Below are 12,322 nucleotides of genomic sequence, written 5' to 3' on the forward strand. Positions count from 1 at the left end.
ACCAAGAGCCAACATCATCCTAAATGGAGAGAGTCTGAAAGCATTATCCCGGAGAACAGGAACCAACAAGAATGCCCTGTATCACCACTCTTATTTAACATTGTGCTGGAGGTCCTAGCCAGAGCAATTAGGCTAGAAAAAGAAATAAAGGGCATGCAAATTGGTAAGGAAGAAGTAAAAGTATCACTATTTGTAGATGATATGATCTCATATACAGACATCCCCAAAGAATCCATAAGAAAACTACTGGAACTAATGGAAAATTTCAGCAAAGTATCAGAATACAAGACAAATATACAAAAATCAATTGGATTCCTCTACACCAAGAGAACTTTGAAAAGGATATCACCAAATCGATACTATTTACAATAGCCCCCAAGAAGATAAAATACTTAGGAATAAATCTAACTAGAGATGTAAATGACCTATACAAAAAAAACTACAAGACACTACTGCAAGAAACAAAAAGAGACTTACATAAGTGGAAAAACGTACCTTGCTTATGGACAGGAAGGCTCAACATTGTGAAAACGTCAAATCTACCCAAAGCGATCTACAGATACAATGCAATCCCAACCCAAATTCCAACAGCATTTTTTAATGAGATGGAGAAACAAATTATCAATTTCATTTGGAAAGGGAAGAGGCCCTGATAAGTAAAGCATTACTGAAGAAGAAGAACAAAGTGGGAGGCCTCACGCTATGTGATTTTAGAAGCTATTACACCGCCATAGTAGTTAAAACAGCCTGGTACTGGTAAACAACAGATACACAGACCAGTGGAACAGAGTTGAGAATTCAGACATAAATGCAACCACCTATCAGCAACTGATATTTGACAAAGGCCCCAAATCTGTTAAATAGGGAAACGACAGTCTCTTTAACAAATGGTGCTGGCATAGCTGGATATCCATCTGCAAAAAAATGAAACAGGACCCATACCTCACATCATGCATGAAGACTAACAAAATGAATCAAAGTCCTAAAAATAAAATCTAAAACAATAAAGATCATGGAAGAAAAAATAGGGACAACTAGAAGTCCTAATACAGGGAAAAAACTGAATACAAAACATAACTAACAATGTACAAACACCAGAAGAGAAACTAGATAACTAGTTATCAAACACTTATGCTCATCAAACGACTTCACCGAAAGGGTAAAAAGACAACCTACAGACTGGGAAAAAATTTTTGGCTATGACATATCCGATCAGGGTCTAATCTCTAAAATCTATGAGATACAGCAAAACTTCAACCACAAATAACCCAATTTAAAAATGGTCAAAGGATATGAACAGGCACTTCACAGAAGAAGACATTCAGGCGGCTAACAGATACATGAGGAAATGCTTACAATCATTAGCCATCACAGAAATGCAAATCAAAACTACAATGAGATACCATCTCACCCCAACAAGGCTAGCATTAATCCAAAAAACACAAAATAATAAATGTTGGAGAGGTTGTGGAGAGACTGGAACACTTTACACTGCATGTAGGAATGTAAAGTGGTACAACTACTTTGGAAATCGATTTGGCTCTTCCTCAAAAAGCTAGAAATAGAAGTACCATATAATCCAGCAATCCCGCTCCTTGGAATATATCCTAGAGAAATAAAAGCCATCACACAAATAGATATATGCACACCCATGTTCATTGCAGCACTGTTCATGATAGTAAAAAGATGGACACAACCTAGCTGCCCATCAACAGACTAATGGATAAACATATTATGGTATATTCACACAGTGGAATACTACACAATGATAAAAAACAACGATGACTCCTAGAAACATTTCATAACATGGATGAATCTGGAAGGCATTATGCTGAGTGAAATTAGTCACAAAAGGACAAGTATTGTATGAGACCACTATTATAAGAACTCATGAAAAGGTTTAATCACGGAAGAAAACATTCTTTGATGCTTACGAGGGTGGGGAGGTGAGGGAGAGGGGAATTCACTAACTAGGTAGTAGACAAGAATTATCTTAGGTGAAGGAAAGGACAATACACAATACAGGGGAAGTCAGAACCACTGGAATACACCAAAAACTAAGAAGTTTCCTGAACACAAATAAACACTTCAAGGGACAGAGTAGCAGGGGCTGGGGTCTGGGGACCATGGTTTCACAGGACATCTAGGTCAACTGGCATAACAAAGTTTGTTAAGAAAATGTTCTGCATCCCACTTTAGTGAGTTGCGTCTGGGGTCTTAAAAGCTAGTGAGCAGCCATCTAAGATTCATCAATTGGTCCCAATCCATCTGGAGCAAAGGAGAATGAGGAACACCAAAGACACAAGGAAAATATTAGCCCAAGAGACAAAAGGGACCGCATAAACCTGAGACTCCATCAGCCTGAGACCAGAAGAACTAAATGGTGCACGGCTACCACCAATGACCGCCCTGACAGGGAACACAACAGAGAGTTCCTGACAGAAGCGGAGAAAAGTGGGGTGCACAACTCAAATTCTCGTAAAAACACCAGACTTAATGGTCTGATTAAGACTGGAGAAACCCCAGAAGACATGACCCCTGGACTCTGTATTAACCCAGAACTAAAACCATTCCTGAAGCCAACTCTTCAGACAAAGATTAGACTGGACTATAAGACATAAAATGATACGCGTGAAGAGTGTGCTCCTTAGTTCAAGTAGATACACAAGACTAAATGGGCAGCTCCTGTCCAGAGGTGAGATGAGAAGGTAGAAAGGGATAGGAGCTGGTTGAATAGATATAGGAAATCCAGGGTGGAAAGGAGGAATGTGCAGTTACGTTATAGGGATAGCAACCAGGATCACATAACAATGTGTGTATAAATTTTTGTATGAGAAACTAACGTGAGCTGTAAACTTTCACCTAAAGCACAATGAAAAAAAAATTAGAAAATGTCAGCCATTATTTCTTCAAATAATCTTTCTGGCCCTTCTCCTATATCTTCTTTCCTTCAGGAACATATATAGGTAGTCCCCAATTTATGATGTATTCCAGTTAAGAGGAATAACACGAACATCAGTCTTTTGTGGGTTTATTTTGGTACATCTTAGCGTTATTATGTTGCAGCTCGTTATCATTCTCAGATGTTCATTCACAGATGTTCAGTTTTATGATTTACTGTTCAAAACACTGCCAGATTTATAGAGAAACTGATAATAAGACGCAATATTAATGAAAACTAAAAATTAAAAAAAACAAATGAGGTATTCAACTTACGTCGGAACCGAATTACAAGGGAGTTATTGTAAATCATGTAAATTGGGGACTACCTGTATATTAGGAGGCTTGAGGTTGTCCCAGAGCTCACTGATGCCGTGTTTATTTTTGTTTATTAGTTTTTATTTTATTTTCTCTCACTTTATATAGTTTCTATTGCTATGCCTTCTTTTTTCACTGTTCTTTTATTTTGCAACATCTAATCTACTATTAATTCTATCCAGTGTATTTTTATCTCTCTTGTCATAGCTTTCATCTCTAGAAGTTCAATTTGAATCTTTTAAAAATACCTTTCTGGTATCTTTTTAACTTTTGAACATATGTAATGAAGTTATAGTAACTATTTAAACGTTATTGTCTGCTAATTCTAACATCTGTATTAATTCTGGGTAAGTTATGGACTTTTCCTAACTTATTTGCATGTCTGGTAATTTTTTTCTATTAGTTTTTCATATAGGTATAATTCATATACCATAAAATTCACCCCTTTACATGCACAGTTCAGTGATTTTTAATATATGCACAGGGTTGTCCAATCACCACCACTTCTGATTCCAGAAAATTCTCATCTCCTCAAAAAAAAAAGCCATATCCTTTAGCAGTTACTATCCATTTTTCTCTTTTCTCAGACCCTGATAACCATTCATCTATTTTCGGTCTCTATGGATTTGCTTATTCTGGGCATTTTATATTAAAGGAATCATACAATATGTGGCCTTTTGTGTCTGGCTTCTTTCACTTAACATAATGGTTTCAAGGTTCATCTATGTTCAAACTTGTATCAGTACTTCTTTCTTTTTTATAGCTGAATAATATTCCATTGTATGACTATACCACATTATGCTTCCCATTCATCTTTTGATAGACATTTGAGTTGTTTCCACTTTTTGGATATTCTGGATAATGCTGCTATAAACATTCACATACAAGTTTTTGTATAAACATATTTTTTTTTAATTCTCTTGGATATACATATAGAGGAGTGGAACTGCTGGGTCATATTCTAACTCTATATTAAAACTTTTTGAGAAACTGCCAAATTATTTTCCAAAGTGGATTACCATTTTACATTTCTACATGCAATGTATAAGGGTTCCAATTTCTCCACATCCTCACCAACACTTGTTATTGTCTAGTTATTATTATTATTATAGCCTAGTGGCTCATTGTGGCTCATTGTGGTTTTGATTTACATTTCCCCAAATGCAAATGTTGAATATCTTTTCATGTTCTTATTGAACATTTGTATATTTTCTTTGGAGAAATGTCTGATTAGATCCTTTGCTGATTTTTAAATTGAGTTATTTATCTTTTTATTATTGAGTTATAGAAATTCTTTCTATATTCTAAGTACAAGTCTCTTATCAGATGTATGATTTGCAAAAAAAAAATTCTCTCATACTGTGGGTTGTATTTTCATTTTCTCGATAGAGTCCTATGAAGCACATTAAAATTTTTTTTTAAATTTTGATGATACCCACTTTATATATTTTTTCTTTTGTTGCTCATGTTTTGGCATCATCAAAGAAATCATTGCTAACCCAAGGTCACAAAGATTTAGCCCTATGTCTCTTCTAAGGGATTTATAATTTTAGCTCTTACATTTAAGTGTTTGATCCATTTTGAGTTAATTTTTATATACAGTGTAAAGTAGGGATCCGAATTCATTCTTTTGCATATAGATCTCCAGTTGTCCCAGCACTATTTGTTGAAAAGACTACTCTTTCCTCCAATGAATTGTCTTGGCATCTTTGTCAAAATTAATTGACCATAAATGTGTAGGTTTATTTCTGAACTCCCCATTATAGTTCACTTATCTATATGTTTATGTCAATTATCTCAAAAATTGATCTATGGGTTCAATGCAAGCCAACCTAAATCACAAAAGATTTTTGTGGGGCTGAGTGGTGGGGGGAAAAATGGCAAAGGCAATCTTCATAATATCAGAGAACATTCATTTTCAGATATGAGGACTTATTTAAAGTGATAGTGATTATGACAGTATAGTATAGGCACAAGGACGGAAAAATAGACCGATAGAACAGAATAGAGATTATTGACACTTGATTTATGACCTATCTAACACTGTAGTGTAGTACTGATAGTATGGGCTTTTCCAATAAATGGTGCTTGATCAACTAAATATATGCATGGTAAACACTTTATCTTGATCCTTTTGTCACACTATATACAGAATTCAATTATAAATGGAGTGTAGATCTAAATGTGAAAGGTAAAACAATAAAACCACTAAATGAAAATATAATAGAATATCTTCACAACCTTGAGGTAGACAAGATTTCTTTTATGGGAAACAAAAAGCACTAACCATAAAGAGAAGATCAATAAATTGGGCAACTATAAATTAGAAAGTTTTGTTCATCGAATGGCACCATTTTTGCAAACAGAGAAGATATTTGCAATCTATATGTCTGAACTAGTACTGATGATATAGGAAAAACTTCTAAAAATCAATAAGAAAAGCAGTCAATTCAATAGAAAAATAAAGAAAAATTTTGAATATGCTCTTCTGAAAAGATGGTTGGCAGTTTGAATCCACCAGCCACTCCTTGGAAACCCTACAGGGAAGTTCTACTCTGTCCTTTAGGGTCGCTATGAGTTGGAATCAACTCAATGGTAATTGAGTTAGGGGACTTCTTTACAAAAAAAGAATACAAAATTACAAATACAAAATTATGTACAAGAGTGAATATTTATTTGAAATGAGAAAAGATATCACAAAAGTGCATAAATTATAAAAGCTGGCAAATATCTCAAACAGTACAACATACAAAAAACAACATGATTATATTAATTTACTGCCTGACACACCTCTAGAATACTTTTTTCCTACGTGTTTTGATTGCATGTTCTTGACTAGCTCTTCATATGAGAACAATTTTGTCATATTTTCTATAGAAGGAATAAAAAGTCACTAAGTGGGGCATAGAACTTCTCCATGAGTTGATAGAAATGGTTAACCAGGTGTCATTGGTATTTTTATTGTAGTAGTGTATTATGAGTTTTATATTCTATCCACAGATCTTGGTATTTGGTAAAAATCACCAAAAATTTAAATATTTTCTGATATATTTACATGACTCACTCCGTGTGATTAACTGGATTGTCAAACAGGCCAGGAGCTTATTCATTAATTCTATTGGCAAGTTAATTCTTCCTCTTAATAAATTACTCCTTTTGGTATGACTTGAACAATTTTGTTACAGTTTGCTTCTTGATGTGAGAATAATTTCTACTTGCTTTATCAATCATCTTCTATCCCAATACTTCAAAAATTTTGAGATTATTTGCGTATTTGCGTAGAACTGCCCCACAGGGTTTCCAAGGAGCAACTGGTGGATTTGAACTGCCCAACTTTTGGTTAGCAGCTGAACTCTTAACCACTGCATTTTGACACTGGTTGCAAATTTCTTTCTTCATGGAATCTCTCTTTAAGTACTTCAGAACACCAATTTCAGAAAGGTTCTTGTAGAGCATGTATTTTAAATTATCACACTTTCAGATTGCTCAGATAGTAGGAGTGCAGGAGAATCCCAGAAACACTAAGGAGAAGAGACCTGGGGAAGCTGGAGTAGAGGCAGTGACACTGCAGGCACTGGGGCCAGAACTTTTGCCACTTACTAGTGGTATAACCCCTGGCAAGTGATTCCAGCTCTCTGTGCCTCCATTTCTCCATTTGGAAAATGAGGAAGAAAATAAGAATATGCACCTAATAAAGTTGTTAGAAGGATTAATGAATCAACAGGGCCTGGCACAGAATAAATGTTCGCTACCTTTACCTGTTGCCATTGAGTCAATTCCAACTCATAGCGACCCTATAGGATAGAGTAGAACTGACCCATAGGGTTTCCAAAGAGCTGTTGGTGGCTTTGAACTGCCAATCTTTTGGTTAGCAGCTGAGCTCTTAACTACTGCACCACCAGAGCTCCTGGGTCCTTCCAGGGACGGTCCCCCTAGTCCCAGCCCACCCTCAGAGCAGACTTCTTTCAGTGAAGCAGCCATTTATGTCTTGAGAGATGTAGGTACAACCTACCTGCAAAGGATGCTAAAATCCTTCGGGGAAGTTGTTTGTCATGCCCCTCAGTCTGAATAGCTCAGATCAATCTCCCAGGCTAATTTTTTATCTAAAATTCTTAGTCCTCTTTTCCTACCTCTAAGTGGGGCTTACTTTCTCCTCTTTGGTCATCTGAACAGTTGTCCTCAAGATCATAACTGTACTTTGCATAACAATGATCTTCCTCCAGAGCCAAAGGAGAAAGCCTTCCCTTGGAGCTGATGCCCTGAATTTGGACTTGTAGCTTACTGGACTATGAGAGAATAAACTCTTTGCTAGAGCCATCCACTTGTGGTATTTCTGTTAAAGCAGCACTAGATGACTAAGGCAGAATTTGGTACCGAGAGTGGGGTGCTGCTCTAAAAGATACCTAAAATGTGGAAGTGGTTTTGAAACTGTGAATGGATAGAGGAGTGGCAGCGGCAGAGGACCAGCAACACAGAGAACCTGCAGCAGCAGAGAAGCGTCAGCAGCAGAAAACTAGCAGCAGCAGAACCAAGAGACCAGAGCCAGACAGCGCTGGAGCTTACCTACGGAGTGAGAGAGCTGAGTGCCTGTGCGCAGGAGGCTTCCTGGTGGAGTGGGGTGCCTCCAGGCACTTATTGGTGGAGCTACAGAGCTTCAGAACACTTGTCCCAGCAGGGCAGATGTGGGCGTGAGACCCAAGGGCCGAGAGGCCATAGGAAGCAGAAGCTGAAGAGACAAGCGACACAAGAAGCCGAGCTGCTTCAGTCTCAAAAGGTATGGCCATGACCTCAGGGGTTTCAAAGGGTGGAGCCATGGCCTCTGGGGTTTCTAAGGGTGGAGTTGTCGGTCCGATGGGCTAGGAGAATGGTGCATCCGAAGCTGAGGGAGCAGAGATGCCGTCCCAGTGGGCCTGGAAGGCAGAGCTGAAGCCCAGGGCCGAGAGGCCTCCACTCAGAATCTGGAGACAGTGGCCAATAACCTAGAGTCTGGAGGTCAGGGCTATTGTGTAAATTGTCTCAGAGAACAGAAGATTATTTTCAAAGCCTTGAGGGCTAATGTATTCTGCTGATTTGCTTGGTGCCTGTTATCCCTTCTTCTCCTCCAGTTTCTCCCATTTGTACTAATGGAAATATCTACCTTGTGCTTGTTCTGCCATTGTTCCTTTGGAAGCAGATAACTTGTATTCTAAATTTCACAGATTAAGAGGAATTTTTGGATTTGGAGTTAAGACTTTTGCTGTGATATGATGAGATGAATATGTTTTGCATGTGGCAAGGACATGAATTTGGGAGGGGCAAAGGGTAGAGTGTCATGGATTGAATTGTGTCCCCCCAAAATATCTGTCAACTTGGCTGGGCCATGATTCCCAGTATTGTATGATTGTGTACCATTTTGTAATCTGATGTGATTTTCTTGTGTGTTGCAAACTCTATCACTATGATAAGGTTATACTGATGAGGTCTACAAGATTGGACAGTGTCTTAAGCCAATCTCTTCTGAGATATAAAAGAGAGAAGCGAGCAGAGACACATGGGAATCTCATACCACCAAAAAAACCAGTGCCGGGAGCAGAGCGCATCCTTTGGACCTGAGGTTCCTGAGCAGAGAAGCTCCCAGACCAAGAGAAGACTGATACATTACAAGGACCTTCCTCCAAATCCAACAGAGAGAAAAAGCCTTCTCCTGGAGCTGATGCCTTGAATTTGGACTTGTAGCCTACTAGACTGTGAGAGAATAAACTTTGCTTTGCTAGAGCCATCCACTTGTGGTATTTCTGTTAGAGCAGCACTAGATGACTAAGACATATTATAAATGTGTCTTACACCTGAAGCTATAAATGTGGCAAGGTCCTATTTTGAGATGGTAATCTATTTTTTTTCCCATTAAATAATAGCTCTAAATTGGGCAGGGACAGAACTTTTATTCTTATTTTGAACTGGAGAAGCTGGAGCTGAGTCACTAAGTAGTTGACCCCAACCCCACAGCCATTTCTCCACAGAGCATTGGTCTGACAGGTCTCAGGGTTCCAAGCTGAGAGTACTCACTGCTGGACCATGGTGACTGATTTCTCTGCCCTGGGCTGCTGGCTCTGGCTACTGAAAAGTATTTGAGTCCTGCAGATGAGCACTGAAGAGGCATGTAAGACACAGCCACAGAACAGAGAAGAATAGGTGGTCTGCTTGGAAGCATTTTGAGATGCAGACGAGCCCCATTGTCATTAGCACCCTTTTTCACCGTACCCTTCAGAGCAATTATAAAACAATATGTGACCTAAAAATAGCGATAATAATAATAACATCAGCCAGGAAGGCTTATGGGTCCCAAGGGAGTTGTTGGCAAAAGTAGAAAGATCTAGAGTCAGAGTCTAGGAAGTGACTCTCTGCGTGCTTCCTGCTTTCAGATCCTCTGTGAAAGATGAATTACTGCAGTATTTATGTGTCCCTTCTTTTAATTTCCGACTCCCTCCCTTCCCTTCCAGGATAAGCTGAGTGCAAAAAGTGTGGGCTCCCCAGCTCAGAATGAAAAGATCTTAGTGTTTGTGAATCTGGGGGTCTCCTGTAAGTAAAGGGCAGAGGGCAGATGCCTCTGAGTGGGGACAGACTTAGACTGAGCACAGGGGGTTGTAAGTGGCCTAAGGGTCTTTGGTATTTTTGTTTCTTAGGAGTAGTTGAAATCCATGCCTTGCCCCTGAGCAGCAAGGGGTTGTGGGAGTCCCAAAGGCCTAGGTAGGTATCAGGTCTGGGCTGTGCCTTACCTGGCACCGAGAGAGGAGGTGAGACCCTTTGCTTTGGAGGGGGCTTCGCTGTCCTCAAGCTTCTTAGTGGAAGTTCTAACAGACAGAAGATCATCAGTTTCTCCCCTATTTTCTCAACCACAGATCAGGAGGTGGAGGAAGGCCCCCCAAACCTGAGCAACACGCAGTTCTCACAACTCTGTCAAGTAGCAGCTAAGTTAGGTTGGATGTAATTTAGAGACATAAAGAAACATGACATTTCCCAGCCTGGAGTTATGAGGTCAAAGTCATCATCCTCACTGGAGCCTCTTAAGGATTCCAGTGGGATCATTATTCAAATCCTCTAGTTAAGTGCTTTTCAAACTTTAGGTCATAATATGTTGGTGGATTTAGAAATCAATTTTTGTGGGTCTCTACAAGAGTTAAAAAAAAAAAAAGACTAGTAAAGAAAATGTGAGAATCCATGGAACAAGATAGAGAGATAGATAGCTGCCGTTGAGTTAACTCCAACTCATGGAGACATTATGTACAATAGAATGAAACATTGCCTGGTCCTGTGTCATCCTCAGGATTGCTGGTATGTTCCAGTCCATCATTACAGCTACTGTGCCAATCCATCTCACTGAGGGTCTCCTTTGACGTCTTGAGCCCTCTACTTCACCAAACATGCTGTCCTCCAGTGATTGATTCCTCCTAATGATGTGTCCAAAGCAAGCGAGTCGAGTGATGTCCTGTTGTGCTCCAAAGAGTTTTCACTGGCCGCGGATTCTCACGTTTTCTTCACTAGTCTTTTTTTTTTTTTTTAATTCTTGTTGAGACCTACAAAAATTGATTTCTAAATCCGCTAATGTATTATGACCTAAAGAGGTAGATTTCCATGTCTTTCTTCTTAGTCTGTCTTAGTCTGGAAGCTCTGCTGAAACCTGTCCACCATGGGTGACCCTGCTGGTATTTGAAATACCAGTAGCATAGCTTCCAGCATCACAGCAACACACAAGCCACCACAGTATGACAAACTGACAGACAAGCAAAAAAACAACAAACAATCCATTGCCATAGAGTCTATTCCGACTCATAGCAACCCTATAGGACAGAGTAGAACTGCCCAATAGGGTTTCCAAGCAGCAGTTGATGGATTTGAAGTGCCGACATTTTGGTTAGCAACATAGCTCGCTGTAGCTCTTAACCACTGCACTAGTGGGGAACAAAATAAAAGTAAGCATTTTCCTTAAAGTTTGTTTCATTTGGTAAGTTGTGCATATGTTCATACATGTGATGTCATGACTCCCATCTGACTGAGAGGAGAGTATCCCCTGTCTGTGTATTTGGTAAGTCTTTGGCAAATTAGACTAATTTAACATTTATTGGTTTAATAAAAACAGCTATGTCTTCCCTGATTCATCTGTGACAAGTATAATAACCCATTGCTGTTGAGCCGACTGCAACTCATAGTAACCCTATAGGACGGAGTAGAACTGCCCCATAGGGTTTCCAGGGCTGTAATCTTTACAGAAGCAGACTGCCGCATCTTTGTCTCTCTGATGGCTAGTGGGTTTGTACCACCAACCTTGCGGGTAGCAGCCAAGCACTTTAACCACTGTGCCACCAGGACTGCTTGTTAAGTATAACATACGTGTACATTTTTATTCTACTAGGGTATGTTGTTCCTAAACTTATATAGATTTACTGATCAATCAAATAATCTAGAATTACTTGTATTAATGTTTAAGATTATTAAAAATGTAAAATTGTATTTAACCAAATTGTGTCATGATTCTGAGAAATTTTATTTCAGTGCTAATTATGTTTTATAGTACGTCTGCATGAAGATAATTTCCAAGATCTTTACGTAACTTAAAACCTTGAACTGATATTAAATTAACTGATGGATATACATTGGATGCCTAGGTCATTTCTAAGTAAGATACAGCACTGGAACATTGATTACTTAGCAAAATTTTAAGTTTGTATTCTTGTGTTTCTTATTTTTATGTGCTACAGAAAGGCTATATCTTTGGGTCATGTTAAGCAAGTGCTTGTTTTGGCTACTTTGAAAAGCTGTATAAGGGATGTGTGTGACTGTATAAAGCTGTATTATGTGTATTCATGAGCTCTGCTGGTCTGCTAAAACATGTGCCTGAGAGTTTTCAATTTTTCACTACCTTACTCTGTGAAATGCAAGTTACTTTTGTTAAAAGTTATTATTAATATAAATGGTTGAGGAAATACTTAGGAGAAATATTTTAAGAGAAATATAACTAGGTACATGCTGTTTTTTAAAGGAAAAGAGTAGTTTTGCCTTACAGCATTGATTCTCATATTTTGTGTTT

The sequence above is a fragment of the Trichechus manatus genome, unplaced genomic scaffold (assembly GCF_000243295.1).
Source record: "Trichechus manatus latirostris isolate Lorelei unplaced genomic scaffold, TriManLat1.0 scaffold00115, whole genome shotgun sequence".
Lineage (NCBI taxonomy): Eukaryota > Metazoa > Chordata > Mammalia > Sirenia > Trichechidae > Trichechus > Trichechus manatus.